Source organism: Salvia splendens, chromosome 12 (assembly GCF_004379255.2).
Source record: "Salvia splendens isolate huo1 chromosome 12, SspV2, whole genome shotgun sequence".
In the NCBI taxonomy this organism is placed as follows: Eukaryota; Viridiplantae; Streptophyta; class Magnoliopsida; order Lamiales; family Lamiaceae; genus Salvia; species Salvia splendens.
The window spans coordinates 25,773,788-25,788,617 of record NC_056043.1 but is presented as its reverse complement, the minus strand read 5'-3'; the positions used below and the strand labels follow the sequence as shown (position 1 = coordinate 25,788,617).

Below are 14,830 nucleotides of genomic sequence, written 5' to 3'. Positions count from 1 at the left end.
TATTGTCTCTTTAGCATAGATTTTGGCCATTACTCATATGCAAGGAACTCGAGATTTGATACTTGTTCAGAGAGATAGTCTCGAGTGGATCGATAGTTTTTATCTGTAAATTTGGTTTGGTGTCTGCTGCGCTTCCGTGTGGGCATTAAGTTAATATATGATTTAATTATCGTGTTTGACAATTGAAGAAACTAATCTAAAGCTTGCTAGGCGACCTAGTAGTGATCATAGGTTAGTGAGTAGAACTTGGGAGACGTGTCCAGCTTATCCTAGGTATACGATTCCCTTGAAGTGTTCAACGGATAGAGAGCATAAAACAAACTTAATCCTCTTAAGCATAGTCTTGATCGTAGTAGTCCATCGAAGTATCCCGATTCATATGCCTGAGACATATAGGAGCCATGCTTTCTTCTTATCCTATTTTCTAAAGTTTGTGTTTTGTTTATCTTTGTGTGTTTTATCATCTCTTTATCAAATTTTATTTTATCAATCTCAAATTAAATAACCTACGCCTCTCTGTGGTTCGACACTCTTTTACTACAACTACATCTGTACTCTTGCAGAAAGGTTGTAATTTTAGAGCTATTTGATTTACTTGTATGTTATTAGTTCATTGATATAAAAGCTCGAAAAATACACATCAGCATCCCCTGCCATCCCGGCATACTACCCCCGGATGCCATCCCGAGCATCATCTGCTGCCAAGGGTACATGTTGTAGTACCCGGCCATCGGACCCCATCCACTTCCCACGGGTACCGTGGGAGTTTGAGACCCGCTCGTCATTGGAGTAGACTCGTGTTGTGATCCATTTCGCGTTGTTGCTCTTGTACAGAAATTAAGTTAGAGACAAAACTCGTTAAAACAAGTGGTGCGAATGAAAATGACGTGCAAATCGCGTATATATAGTGTTTCAAAAATTAAATAAAAATAAATAAACAATCGGCTGGCCGATCGCTCGCCGATCGGGAGCCTGCAATGGCTGCCAGCCAATCTGCGAGCGCATGCGCTCGCCGTTTTTCTCGTCGATTCGGCGCTCGCCTGCTGCAATGGTTCGGCGAGCGGACCGGCCAGCTCCGGGAATCGGCTAGCCGGTCCGCTCGCCGCCATTGTGGATGTTCTAAAACACAATATAAATGAAAGCAAAACATAATGTGACAGAAATGTTTCTTCTCATTTATTGGATAAAAAGGATAACAGAGTTTTGTATACATAGCAGCTCGGAACATGCTTTGCAGTACATAAACCCTAACAAACACAACACAAGCAAGTCATTCGACATACAACACAATACATAATCAAACACACATAAGAGTTTGAGAGTCGTTTGAGGCCGAAAACAACAAAGACAGCAAAAAACAACAAAGAGAGCAACACAAAATGCAAAAAAATGATCAATCTTGTTTACCCAGCAAAGTGAGGAGAAAGGCCTTGTAATGTCCAGAAGTTTCCTTGGTGATTGCCTGTTCAAGGCTGTGGCTGTTCCTCTTTAGGTAAACCTCCTTTATCCCTTCCAAGTCCTTCTCCGCTCGTGTCACCCAATCTTCGTCCGTCCCCGCCATTCTTAGAGCCTCACGAATCACCTTCACATTCACATGCAACATTCAATACATAAATTAACACTAACATATAAGTACGAAATTCAACACCCAAAAATTACACAACATTTGTTACCTTCTCATAATGCTTCTGATGATCGGTTATGCAACGAATAGTTGTGTGCAAAGCCACTACATAACATAATCACTAAATGGCTCAACCTTCAAATTCTGAAATTATTTTTTAATACAAAAACTCACTTAATTTCTTCATCCAAATTTAAGATGGATATATTATAATGATTAAAGTTGTTGTACCTTAGTGATTGATGAGGAATAATCATCTTTATGCTTATTAAGAGTTGCTTGGATTTGGAGTTTGCTCCTTGTGGTTATGATTCTGATAACTTCTTCATCAGCAAAAGCCTTATTTTGCATAGCATTGTGAAGACAAGCTAATTTTGCCATTGTACCTGTATGTGCCCACAACTCCAACTAGAAGCTGCACACAAATTCAATTTTTTACTATTTTTCTTACTAAAATGAATATACTATACTACTACTCTCTTTGTCCAAATTAAGTTCACTGCTATTTCTATTTAGAATGCCCCAACTAAGTTCACTAGTTTTCTTTTACTTTTTGAAAAAACATCAAATTACTCTTATATTATTGCTTTTTCTCATTTATTCTCTCTTATTTCTCCAAATATTCTCTATTCTCTATTTAATTTTCTCTTCATTTAATCCATTTAACACTATTTATAAACTAGTCTCAACTACATAGAGAGACTAGTTTTAAAGATGGATCTTTGAAATGATTATGGATTTCAATTAGAGGTAAAACTATAATTTACAACATACTATACTATAAAGGAGTAATTTTTTTGGTAAAAAAAACAACGCCATTTGGTTTCTTAATTAAAAGAATATGCAGATCTAGGAAATATTATGACGTTTTTGACCGATCTTAAAAAAATTAGACTTTCTAAAATTTTCATGATTCTTTAATTCTATAATTTTACTATAAAGATTTAGATATTAAGTCGTGTAATTTGCTTATTTATAATGCATAGATGCGAGAAATTTCAAGAACAAATAACATTAAGCAACGCACATGTACACAATTCAAATATGAGGAACTTTACTCCATTTTATCGTTTCTTTTGCTAGATCTATCGTTCATCATCCCTTTTTCCATTTCACTAATCTGAAATTAGTTTTAATTTTAGCAATTGTAGATCAAAAGACTTAGTAAATGACCCGAGCTGGTTGAATATATCTGGCCTGAAATAACTTTAGTCGGATGGACTTATAATTTTTTACAAATTATTTCACATTAAACGAAAATAAAGCTCATAGTTTGACTTGTCACAACTCACATGTAAGTTTCAACACATGATATTAACTTATTCCGAGATTGCCCAAAATTTAATAAATTTCTTCATTAAACGTTAGATCATATCTATCCTACAAAACAATAGAGTATATAAAATTAAAGGATTAATTTTATTTAATCCATCGAACCAAATACACGAAACACATATACTAAGGATGTCGATAAAAAATACTATATCGAAGATGATAACGAATTGAAATGAGAGATGCAATACCAAAAATGCATATGATATGATAGAATAGTAGCGTTGAGAAATAAAAAGAAACCTCAAAGTCTCCGGAGAGCTCAGATTCGAGGCGCTTGACAAGATGTTCCTGGTACAATTCCTCGTAGGCTTGCCTGATCAGCTTCCTCTGCAATGCATTTCTCCTTCCTAATAATCCAATCACCGCCTTATCATCTGTTCCCCTTCCTATACACATACAAACCCAACATAACTCACAACAAAAATATGCAAGTTGATCCATCGTTTGATGATACTCCATGATTTTAAAAAAATAAAATAAGACCATAAGTAGATATGGGTGGGAATAAATATTACCATGAAAAGCCTTCTTAAGAGTTTCAGCATCTGCAACAGCTGAATGGTGGTCCGGGAAAACAATGGTAGACATCTTAATTGAGCTTGCAAAAATATAAAATGTTATTGCTGTACCATTAATTTCTAGGGGTATTTATAGGAGCATGACCAACATGTATTTAATGTTGGGCGTAACGCCCTTGTATTTCACCATTTCATAAATTAGAGCACCCGCAACGCGCGGGTGTCTCGTATCTCGTCCCTCCGAGACGAGACGGCAGCGAGATGCGTTGCAGCGTCCCGTCTCGTCCCGGTCTCGCCGAGACGCCCGTCCCACCGAGACGGCTGGCGCGCGCTGGCGCTAGGCGTGACGCCCACTCGCCGGCCAGCGAGTGGGCTTCGTCACGCTGACGCAATAAATCATTTTTCTTAAATTCGAATTTAATAAAAAAAAATTAAAAAATTCAAACGGTAATGTTACCGTTTTCGACCATTTTTAATTTTATTTTATTTTCTTTTTTTTACTCTATAAATACTCCTATTTCATCCTCATTATACACACAAACACACATCTATTCTTCCCAATTTTCATCTAACCTCTCCAATTTTCATCACAAAATGTCCGACGACGGAAACTCTGGCGGCTCCGGCAGGTTTGACATCAACGCGTTTGGCGACTGGGGGGACATGTACAATGTCTTGGGTGGTTCCGGTTCGTCGATGCCGGGCACCCAAGGCTCGTCGACGCCGGCGGGGTACCAACCACCCCATTTTGATGTGGATGCATAGCTCGTCCCTCCGCCCCGAGGTATTCGCAGGGATTATCCCAAATTTGGGAGGATTATCCGGATGAACCCAATCCGGAAGGAGGACGAGGCGGTGGAAGCTCCAGGGCATTCGACGCCGTGGAGAAAGAGGAGGAGGAGGCGGATGTAGGCCGTTATCCGTACAGCCGCAAGGACACGATGACTCTGTACAACTCCTGGATCAACGTCTCGTACGATCCCATCGTCGGGAATCAACAATCCCAGAAGTGCTTTTGGGAAAAGGTCACTGAGGCCTACAACGAGATTAAGCTGAAAGGGTCCCGCCGCCGCACATTGAAGATGCTCCGAAGTTATTTTGACCGAGTCGACAGAAAGGTCAAAAAATTCTGCGACATCTACAAGAATGAAGCGGCTCATTACCAAAGCGGAGCCACTGGAGCCGACATTCTGAGATTGGCTTTGCGAGTCTATTTCGATGACAACGGCAAAGAATTCAAACATGTCGATGTTTGGGAGGCCGTCAAAGACGTTGAAAGGTGGGCCGACGGTGTCCAGTCCAGCACGGGCTCGACCTCGAAACGCACGAAGCACACGACGGGTGGCCAATACTCGTCCAGTGGGGGCGGTTCAGGCAGCGCCGCACAAGAGGTTGAGTTGGGCTGTCAAATCGTGCGGGTTGGGTCGTTATCGTGTCAACCCATTATCGACCCAACCTAATCGTGTCCTAACCTAACCCAACTCAACTCAAAATCATCGGGTTCTTATCGTGTCCCAACCCAACGGGTTCGTATCGGGTTCGTGCGTGTTATCGTGTACCCAGAAAAAAGTCAACTCTCTATTAATGATAGTAAGTTAGCTTGACACGACACGATAACGACTAAAACATGATGTTATTATACGATTTAAACATGATATTACACGATAAAATAAAAAATTACCAAATTAAAATAATTAATTTCTTAATCAAAATAATAAAATTAGTATAGTAATATTAATCTATATAATAAAATTAAATAATTAAAAATTTTTAATTAATATTTTTAATTAATAAAATTAAAGTATAGTATTTTTTAATTAATTAAATCTGAAGTATAATATTTTTTAATTAATTAAAATTAAAGTATAATATTTTTAATCAACAAAAATAATTAAAAATTAATGTTTAATAAATTTTTAATTAATAAAAAATAAATTTTTTTTCTTAAACGTATAACCCAAACCCGACCCAACCCGTTATCTTCGTGTTCTTATTGGGTCGACCTTATAAGGACCCAAATTCTGAATGTGCGTGTTCGTGTTGTGTTAATTTCATGCTGGTCTGTGTCGTGTTATCGTGACGTATCAAAAATTGCCAGCCCTAGGTTGATGGCAAGGCAGACGATGCAGGGGGGTCCTCCCGTGTGCGTCGTCGGCCGCAAGGGACCAAGGCGGCGAAGGCGGCTAGAGGGAGGAGGGGCCGAGACGAATCAAGCCAGGCGGGTTCCCAAGGGCCGCCCTCCTCCCTAATGTCCATGTATTTCACTGCCACGATGGCGGACACTTCCCGAATGACTCCCGCCCAACATCAAGCCCATCATGCCGGCATTGTGTATCTGGCAGGACAACTTGGTATTCCGCCTCCATTCGGTGCACCGCCACCGCCTTCGGGGGATGATTCGCCGGCAGATCGTAGTTTTTATAATTTCTATAAATTTATATTTTAAATTATGGCTTTTTTTATTTATTTTGCCACGAATTTAATTATGTATTTTTTTAGGATTTTAAGTTGTAATTTTATTTTATTTAATGAAGTGTGTTTTTATTAATTGAATTTGTTGGAAATAAAAATAAAAAATGAAATTGAATGAATAGTTAAAGGATAAGATGGTTAAGAGATGGAGGGTTGCAGGTGATGTCTCTTAGTTAAGAGATGGAGTGAAAAGTACAGTAGGACCCATGAATAGTTAAAAGATGAGACGGTTAAAAGACGGATAAGAGATAGCGCTACGGATTACCTTATTATAATAATAGTATGAGATATGGTAGACCGTTTTGAATTCTAATCTCCTTATCCCGATATAATTTACTTTTTGAGATGTTGTAATAAGAAAAGTTAATCAATATTTTTTTGATAAAAATCAGCTATTTAAATTTATTTTACTTTATTTATTTATTGAAAACAAAACACAATTTTAAATTAAGCTTGAAAATAAATGTCTCACTTAACAAGTGGTGAAGGTAGTAGTATTATTTTAGGTTGTCGTATAAAATTGTTTATGTGATCACAATTTTTGGGATAACGGAGTAATTAAATTGTTCCAGGAGTTGTAGTTTACATAGTCTTATGTCCTATCACTAGTATTTGATTAATTTGGAACTTATCAACGTAAAAAATAATTTAATATTAAAATTTATTCTTTATACATCTATTATTCAAAATAACGTCTCCATATATACTAATAATATGTTCTTACACCTGATAAATTTTTAATACATTGGGATAATATTAACTTACTTTTTTTAAACTTTTCATACATCGGGATAAAAAGTATGATCTTTCCTTTTTTAATTTTGGGCATATCGCATAATCCCAAATATAAATCTGGAAAATTTTATTTATTGGGATGAGGACAGAAATCGGAATAATTACACCTGTAGATTATTTGAGGGACACAGTCAGAATTTACAATGAAATTTCAGGACGATTATTGATGTTGTATTATATAGTTTTGTTCGGATTATTAGCAATATAAGTATATATTCAATGTGTGCGTGAATAGTTACGAATAAAATAAAAAATGTTGGGAAGGCAAAGTTCTTAGTATAAGAGCATCTCCATTAGCGGCGAGCGCACCGGCTCACCGATTTTTGGCGCTCGCCGGTCCGCTCGCCGAACTATTGCAGCCGGCGAGCGTCAAATAGGCGAGAAAAACGGCGAGCGCACGCTGATTCCCGAGCGCTCGCCGCTATTGCAGCCTCCTGATCGGCGAGCTTTTTTTTCGAAATACTATATACACGCGATTTGCACGTTATTCTCATTCACACCACTTGTTTTAACGAGTACTCTCTCTATCTTAATTTCTGTACAAGATCAACAACGCGAAATGGAGCACAACAACGAGCCTACTCCGGGGACGAGCGGGTCTCAAACTCCCACGGTACCCGTGGGAGGTGGATGGGGTCCGATGCCCGGGTACTACTACCCGTGGCAGCAGATGATGCCCGGGATGGCACCCGGGGGTGGTACGCCTGGATGGCAGGGGATGTCGGGGGGTCCGGCGATGCAGGGCGGGCAGGGGGTGCCCGAGGGTGGTACGCCGGGATGGCAGGGGATGCAGGGGGGTCCGATGATGCCGGGGTGGGCACCCGGGATGCAGACGACGCAGGGGTACCCGGGGATGCAGGGGACGCCGGGGGGGGCAACGTCTATCGCCCCAGTTTTGATTTTGGTACTGCTTCTTCGCACACATCGACCCTAGCGGAGACACAGTTCACAGGGTTTGAGACCTTCTCCTTAGAGGAGTTGGGAATAGATCTCGGGGATGCGGGCACTCCCGTTCAAACGAGGGGAGTAGGGCGGGGTCGGGGCGCGCCCAAGAAGAGAAGGGGAAGAGGGTGGTCGGCGAGTCGTCGCAGCCGGCTGGTGATGACAGCCAGCCACGGAGGAAGTGGACGGGCGCGGAGAACGTCGCGCTGTCCAAGGCGTGGATGAGTTTCTGCGATGACCCCCTCGCCTCGAACAATCAGAGGATCCTCAACTTGTGGGCTAAAATAGCAGCAGCCTACAAAGGCATTTTGCCCGGCGGGGAGGCCACGCAGCGGGGAGGAGTGCCGGAAGGGGTGGGACCGAATCCGGTCTGAATGAAGTCCAGTGGCCAAACTGACGAGGACTGCAGGAGGATGGCGGAGAAAGAGTTCCCCTTGCCCGGGCTTTACAAGGAGTTCACCTACTGCAACTGCTATGAGGTGCTAATGGACTCCGAGAAGTTTCGGGCAGGTGTCGGTGCTGGTTGGCCGAAGAAGCAGTGCCTGAACTATTCCGGTGATTACGCCGGCGGCAGCAGCGGCGTTCCCACGACCTCCCCGAAGATGCTCAGGAGACCCTGTCCCCTCCCTCGTTTACTCGCCGCACTCGTCCGGTTGGTCAAAGGCGGGCGCAACGGGCTCACCAGAGGTCCCAGGAGGTCCAGTCGGCATCCCCCCTGTTGGCAGCTCGACAGCCGACCTCGTCTTCTTGGCGCATCAACAAGCGCGTGCTCAGATGATTAAGGTCATAGATCAATGGAAGAATGCAACTGACCCCGAGGAGAAGAGTTTTTTTCACGCGGTGCTCGTGAGTATGCGAGAGGATTTGAATCCCGCCGCGGCACAGATGGGGGGCTCTGACGGGGGCTCAGATGCCACAGATTTGGGGGTCCGGATAGCGGCGACAACGGCGACGAGGAGTGAGGCGGAGGCGGGGGCTCGTGTGTGGATTATGAGTTTTTTTTTAAAGTAATGCAATTTTTTTAATGGATTTTTTTAATTAATGTACTTTTTAAAATTTTAATATTATTATTGAATTTTCTCGTATATGTGTCGTAAATTTAATTCCGTATTTTGTGTGATTTTTAATTATTTATTTTTAGTGATGATGATGTGGCTAGGCTATGGCTAGGTTATTGCTTGTCCAGTTGCTTATCCTGATGATGTAGCGGGAAGGGGGATTTTAGTACTGATGATATGGTAGAGGAGTTTGTGACTGGGCTATTGCTTGTCCACTTCTTATTGTGGATGCTTTAATTGTACATATTGTGGGTGTGTCGTGTGTGATGTTTTGGTTGGTGGCGTTGGTAGCTTAATAACGTTAAACGTCAACAAACCTATAAACTTACCAAAAATTTATACAAATAACACAAAATTAATTGAAATCATCATTTCTATTTAATCTTTTATGATACTATGAAACATCATTTTTATACGATTAGAAAGTGCATATTACTATTATGTTAGAAATATTTATTTTAGGAACGTTGATTGTTGAACTTACAAAAAACTAAAATATAACTTATCCAAAAAAATAGAATACAAACTTAAATTACACTCCCTCCGTCTCAGCCTAAGTGATAAGTTTTTCTTTTTGGTACGTTTCAACCTAATTAAGTGAGGCGTTTCCTATTTTAGCAATTAATTTAATCATCTCTCGTACTTTATCCTCTTATCTCTCTTACTTTATCCTCCCTCATAGCACTTTATTCTTTATTTTTTTCTCTTTCTTACTTTATTCTCACTCTTACTTTATTCTTCATTTTTTTCCTCTTACTGGACAGAGGGAGTAGTACAAATATTTTTAAATTCATACATAATTGTATTTACTTAAATTATAAGTATAAGTACTTCATTTGTTAGTTTCTACATTTGTCAAATATTTTTCCAACATTGTTTAATAAGTAGTCTCTAATTTTTTTAATTAAACTATCTGAAAGAAAAGTATATGAAGAGTTCTGTTCTACAACAAATTGATGCAAAATTTAACAAAGAACAATGTACGTGATTGTAGTACAATTATGGTTGTGTTACAAACTCAGATTATGGATGTAAATCGGATCGGCCGATCAAGTTTTGGGTCAACCCTGCTCGGATTGTGTGTCAATTGAGTGTGGGCAAATCGGATTGTGATTTTCGGATTATGTAAGTTCAACCTTGACCCTAAAAGATTGGGTTTCGTGCTAGCTCAGTGGGTTAATCAGGTTGCTAGGGGTAAAATTAACATGTGATTAATCCAATAAATAATGATGAAAATTAGTTATATTTATAAAATGTAAAACATTTAATTATGATAAATTTGAGACATATGCTTAAACTCAAACTCAAACATGATCGAATATTAATATTTGAGATTTGTGCAAAATGAAACATAAACATATTTCGAGAAATTTTAAAGCATGTTTTAGAAATTTAAATATTTTTTATTGAATTTAATGTTTCTAATTTATTTTTCTATTATTATATATAATTTGAATATTTAATATAAAATTTAAAGTTTATTTTTTTAGTTATCTATAGTATAAAAAAATTAATGAAGTGTCGAATTAAGAGTCAAACAAATATGCAATAGAAAGTTTAACGAATTAAGTGCCGAAAATTACAAATATACATTTGAAAATATTGTCAAGCCATCATCACAGTAACACTCGGGGGTTTATTGAAAAGGCCCGAGCTTACTAAAAATATTCACATTGGACTGCAGTCCATTTTTCCTGTACTTAGCCATATCTGATCACATTATGCCGTTGAGATGGTGTTCTCACACGGTCACCTTATATACATGTGCCGGGAAGGTGGCCACCTTCCACGGTCACCTTCTCTGCCCAATATGTCAGAGGTATCCTTGTGCCGGGAAGGTGGCCACCTTCCTCGGTCACCTGCTCTGCCCAACATGTCAGAGGTAGCTTGTGTACACTAGTCCGAGCGGGGACACCACCCTCACTGGGACCCGAATTAGACTTCTATCATCATTCATAATTCACTTGGCCGTAGCCAACAGATAGGCATCATACAAAAACATTTATGGCAAGACAACATTTTTAAAAATCACGAACATGTGTTCGTGTTTTCATAAAATATCACCTCAAAATAATATGCATTTTTATCCACATTAGTATGTAGGATAGGAAAGTTCACCTTGATCGTTTAGTTTCCTTAACTTGAATCTTTCGTTCCGACTTTACTTGCGAACGTACCCTTTTGAAAAAAATATCACAATATAATAATACACTAATTAGACTCAAGGACAAATATACTTAAATTAGAATGCATGCCTCATAATTGATCTCCCCTTTTTTTCGGTACTTATCTTTAAAGAATTTCTAAAACTCTTATTATTTGATGCTTTTTCCACTGTTCTCGGGCTTCGACTAAATTAGAACTCTATACTTTACTATGAAAATTTTCCCTTATGTCTATTTCGGTAAAGAAAACTTTAATCCAAAGATTTGATTTGTACTTAGGATTATTGATTTAATTCAAGGAGTAAATTACCTACTTAGCTTCGGAGGTTCAACTTCAATAAGACCAAATTAATTTCACCATTAAAAAACATGAAGATCAAATAAAAAAAAACCTTAATTTAAAACTTAGGCTACAAGTGAATATTAAACTTCCTCCTAATAAAGTTTATTTTCGAAACTGAACTACTTTAAATAATATATCACTACAGTGTCATCTGTTAAATGAAGTTGGGCCCAAATTCATATATTTTTCACTAATTCAACCCAAATGAATTATCATAGCCCAACTCTAATTAAATTAGTGGCCCAATAAATAATCAACAAAAGAGCAGCCCCCAATTCAAAATTTTAATTAACTCATTATACTCCACCCACTGATCGGTCTCTCTCTATCAAACACTATTCAATCTCCTTCCCCAAATTGCACAAAAATTAGGGAAAATCTCTCTCTTCTCTTTCCGTCGACCAGCACCCCACCGGCACCGCCTCCGTCTCCGGTGCCGCCGTCGCGCCACCACCACCTCCGTCTGTCCCTTTTCCTCCCCCCTCTTTCTTTCTCTCCCTCCGCTCCCTCTTTCTTTCCCGGATCTGCCGCCGCCGCTGCTACCACTGTGCATGCACAGACGGCGGCTTCGGCCTCCTCCGCGCCTCGTGCTGCCTGAGCAGCTTCCCGGCGAGCTCTCTCTCCCTCCAATTCCAAATCGGACATCTCTAGATCGGAGAGTCGAGAGGCAGCGTTGCTGCTTCGCGGGGCTTTGGTCGTTGTTGCTGTTCGGGCGAGACTCCAGGCTCGCCACCGCCAATTCGCCCGTCGTCACTCCTCACCATTCACTCCCTTCGGCGGGGACGGTCAGCTCCTTTTTCCGGCGAAGTCAGCAGCAGAGAGGAGGCATCGCCTCCTTCTTTCTCTCTCCGCCGCGGCCTGCAGCTGCTCCGTGAGAGCTTCCGGAGTTCTGTTATCGCTTGCCGGTTGTTCGACAGCCCGTTCTTTAAGCTAAGTCACCCTTTTTATTATTTAGTTTCTCTTAATTCTTGAGGCAGTAGCAAGGGTGAACTTGTTGTTTGACCAATTGGGAGTTATATGAAATCGTGGGACAGATTGTGGAGGCTCAGGGACGAACTTGATATCTTGTTATGGTTTATTGCCGTTTTATATTTGATATGCGGAACCTATTGGCAAAATCTAAGTTCTTACTCTATCTAAGTGTTCTTACATGATGCAAAAGGGTGTAGTTATGGGGTTTACCTTTTGATGTTGGAACAAAAGTGTTGGATTGTAATGTTTGAATTGTGCAATCTCCCTCGGACTCCTCTCTCTTGTGGTTTGGTGTATACAGAGAAGATAAATTGTTGTGTGATGGTGATGTAGGGGTGAAGAAAAGAAATGATTGTATATCTATATACAATGCATAATGCATAAAAGATGGAGTGAAAGTGACGGTGTATCAAGGAATATGATTTGATTTGCCTTTGGAAGGAAGGAATATGATTTGTTATTCTCCTTAGTCAGGAAGGAATATAATTTGTTTGCACTAATTAAATGCAGCATTAAATGTTGTGTCTAAAAAAAATTCGATACACTGGATATGCCATCTCTCTCTTTCTTTTATTTTTATTTTAATTTGATTATTAAAGTAATTATTTTAGTATTTGTCCACTTGTTCATTTAATTTGGTGTAGGTATATTCGGTTCCTGTTCGTGGCTGTCCGTGTTGAATTACCCGATTTTCGTAGAACGTAGGATGTATAGATTTAATTTTGTTGGACTTTTGTTGGATATATCGGACATTAAAATTTTGATTATGGGACTTGATTCTTTTATTATACATATATATATATATATATATATAGGGTTGCGTTAAAGATAGAACCATTCTTAAGTGTAGAACCTAGAACTCTACATATTTTATTCATTGGATGAGGAAACAATGACGGTCAAGATTAAAAATCATACATATTAGACTATGTTTTCACGACATTCCGGACTCAACATGTGAAAAAACTCACATGTTGATGGAAGAATGAATGAAACGAAGAAGAGTCCATGCATGCTTTATTTTTTCACTTATCTGCATTCACTCATTAATAATAGTTTTGGTTGTAATGGGAAGTTGTTGTGCAAATCAACACCATTGGATTAAAAGATCTAACGATCTCCGTTTGGCATTTGTTCTACGTTTAAGAATGGTTCTACGTTTAAGAATAGTTCTATCTTGATCACAATCCTATATATATATATATATATTTTTATATACTTGGCCGACGTTAGAAACAACGACAATCTATCGTAGCTCGGATTTAATCGCATAGAAGTTACTTATATAGATAATCAAGCTAATAATATTGTTTCTAATAATATCGGCTTAGCGGGTCGTTACATGCATATAATAACCGTGGGACTAAAAAATAAAGCAAATTTACATCACACAAAACAAAAAAAAAACTAAAGAATGTATAATTACCACTTCTCCTAATGAGATTTAAGATATTGTTTATCAAAAGCTATAATTTAAGATTGCACTGATGAGACACTTCCTAGTCGAGCTTCATTTCATTACAATATAGTGACCATATACACTAAAAACTCAAACCTTGAAACCTAAATCCTAAACCCTTAACTTTAAAATATACTCAGCATGACCAACAAATGAGTCAAATATCAATAAAATTCTCACTCCGTCCCAGTTCAATTTTACTTTGTTGATAATTTATTCAATTTTGGGGGTTTTAGATCTGTATTCGATATCTTACATTGGGTCGGCCTACGTGATAATCCTTATTGATAGTAGATGTTTTTTTACCTGAATCATGGCTGTAAATCTGTTTATGTGCTCATATCAAGAAAGTGCTTTACAATAGGGCTATGTGAACGGTAAATAAAAAAAATCTTGCTTGCATTCATCCAAGCATCTATTCACCCAATGATATTATTTATTGACACATAAAAACTTATATAATCAAATAAGTTTATAAACTAAAAATTGCACACAAATCACATATCATTTAAATCACTTTTCGATCTATACTACAAAAGATCAGTCACAAACACATGTCAATAAAAATAATGTATAAATATATATTAGAAGATAGACAAATCGATCAAAATCATCAACAAAAATACAGTAACATAATAAAAAATAAATAAAAATAAAGAATGCATATAGTAGTGGACAGTTATATAGGTATTGGGAGGGGCAACAAAATACATTAGGTACATTAAAAAGAAAAGCAATTCATAAAACTTTTCACTATCTCGATTTAGGACGAATATTAAAAACATTTAAATTTCCGAAATATCAAAATCTATAAAAAGATAATTAATGTTGGACAGAAGAGATAATTGTGGAAATGCAAAAACAAACAGCTGTATCCTCTCAATCCTAGTCACTGGCATACAAGCAATATATTTTAACAGAAAAGAAGGTTAAATAAAAGTGACTCTCATGAGATACAAACATCAGTGCCATCTAACTTAAATATTTGATTTGATAAATCTCTGAAGGGTCTCGGTTCTCATCTTATGGTCATGTAAAATTAATAATTCAAAGTAAGGGTATAGGATATCTCACGGGAAAACCATTTTCTGCACTGTTGGATCTTCCATCATTTTCTCCAATGCATCCACTGACAAGAGGGGGTTAC

At 38.5% G+C, this 14,830-nt stretch overlaps 1 pseudogene; it reads right to left on the bottom strand.

The window, feature by feature from the left end:
• Positions 1 to 1,154: 1,154 nt before the first annotated feature.
• Positions 1,155 to 12,988, bottom strand: LOC121758121 (annotated as a pseudogene).
• Positions 12,989 to 14,830: the final 1,842 nt, after the last annotated feature.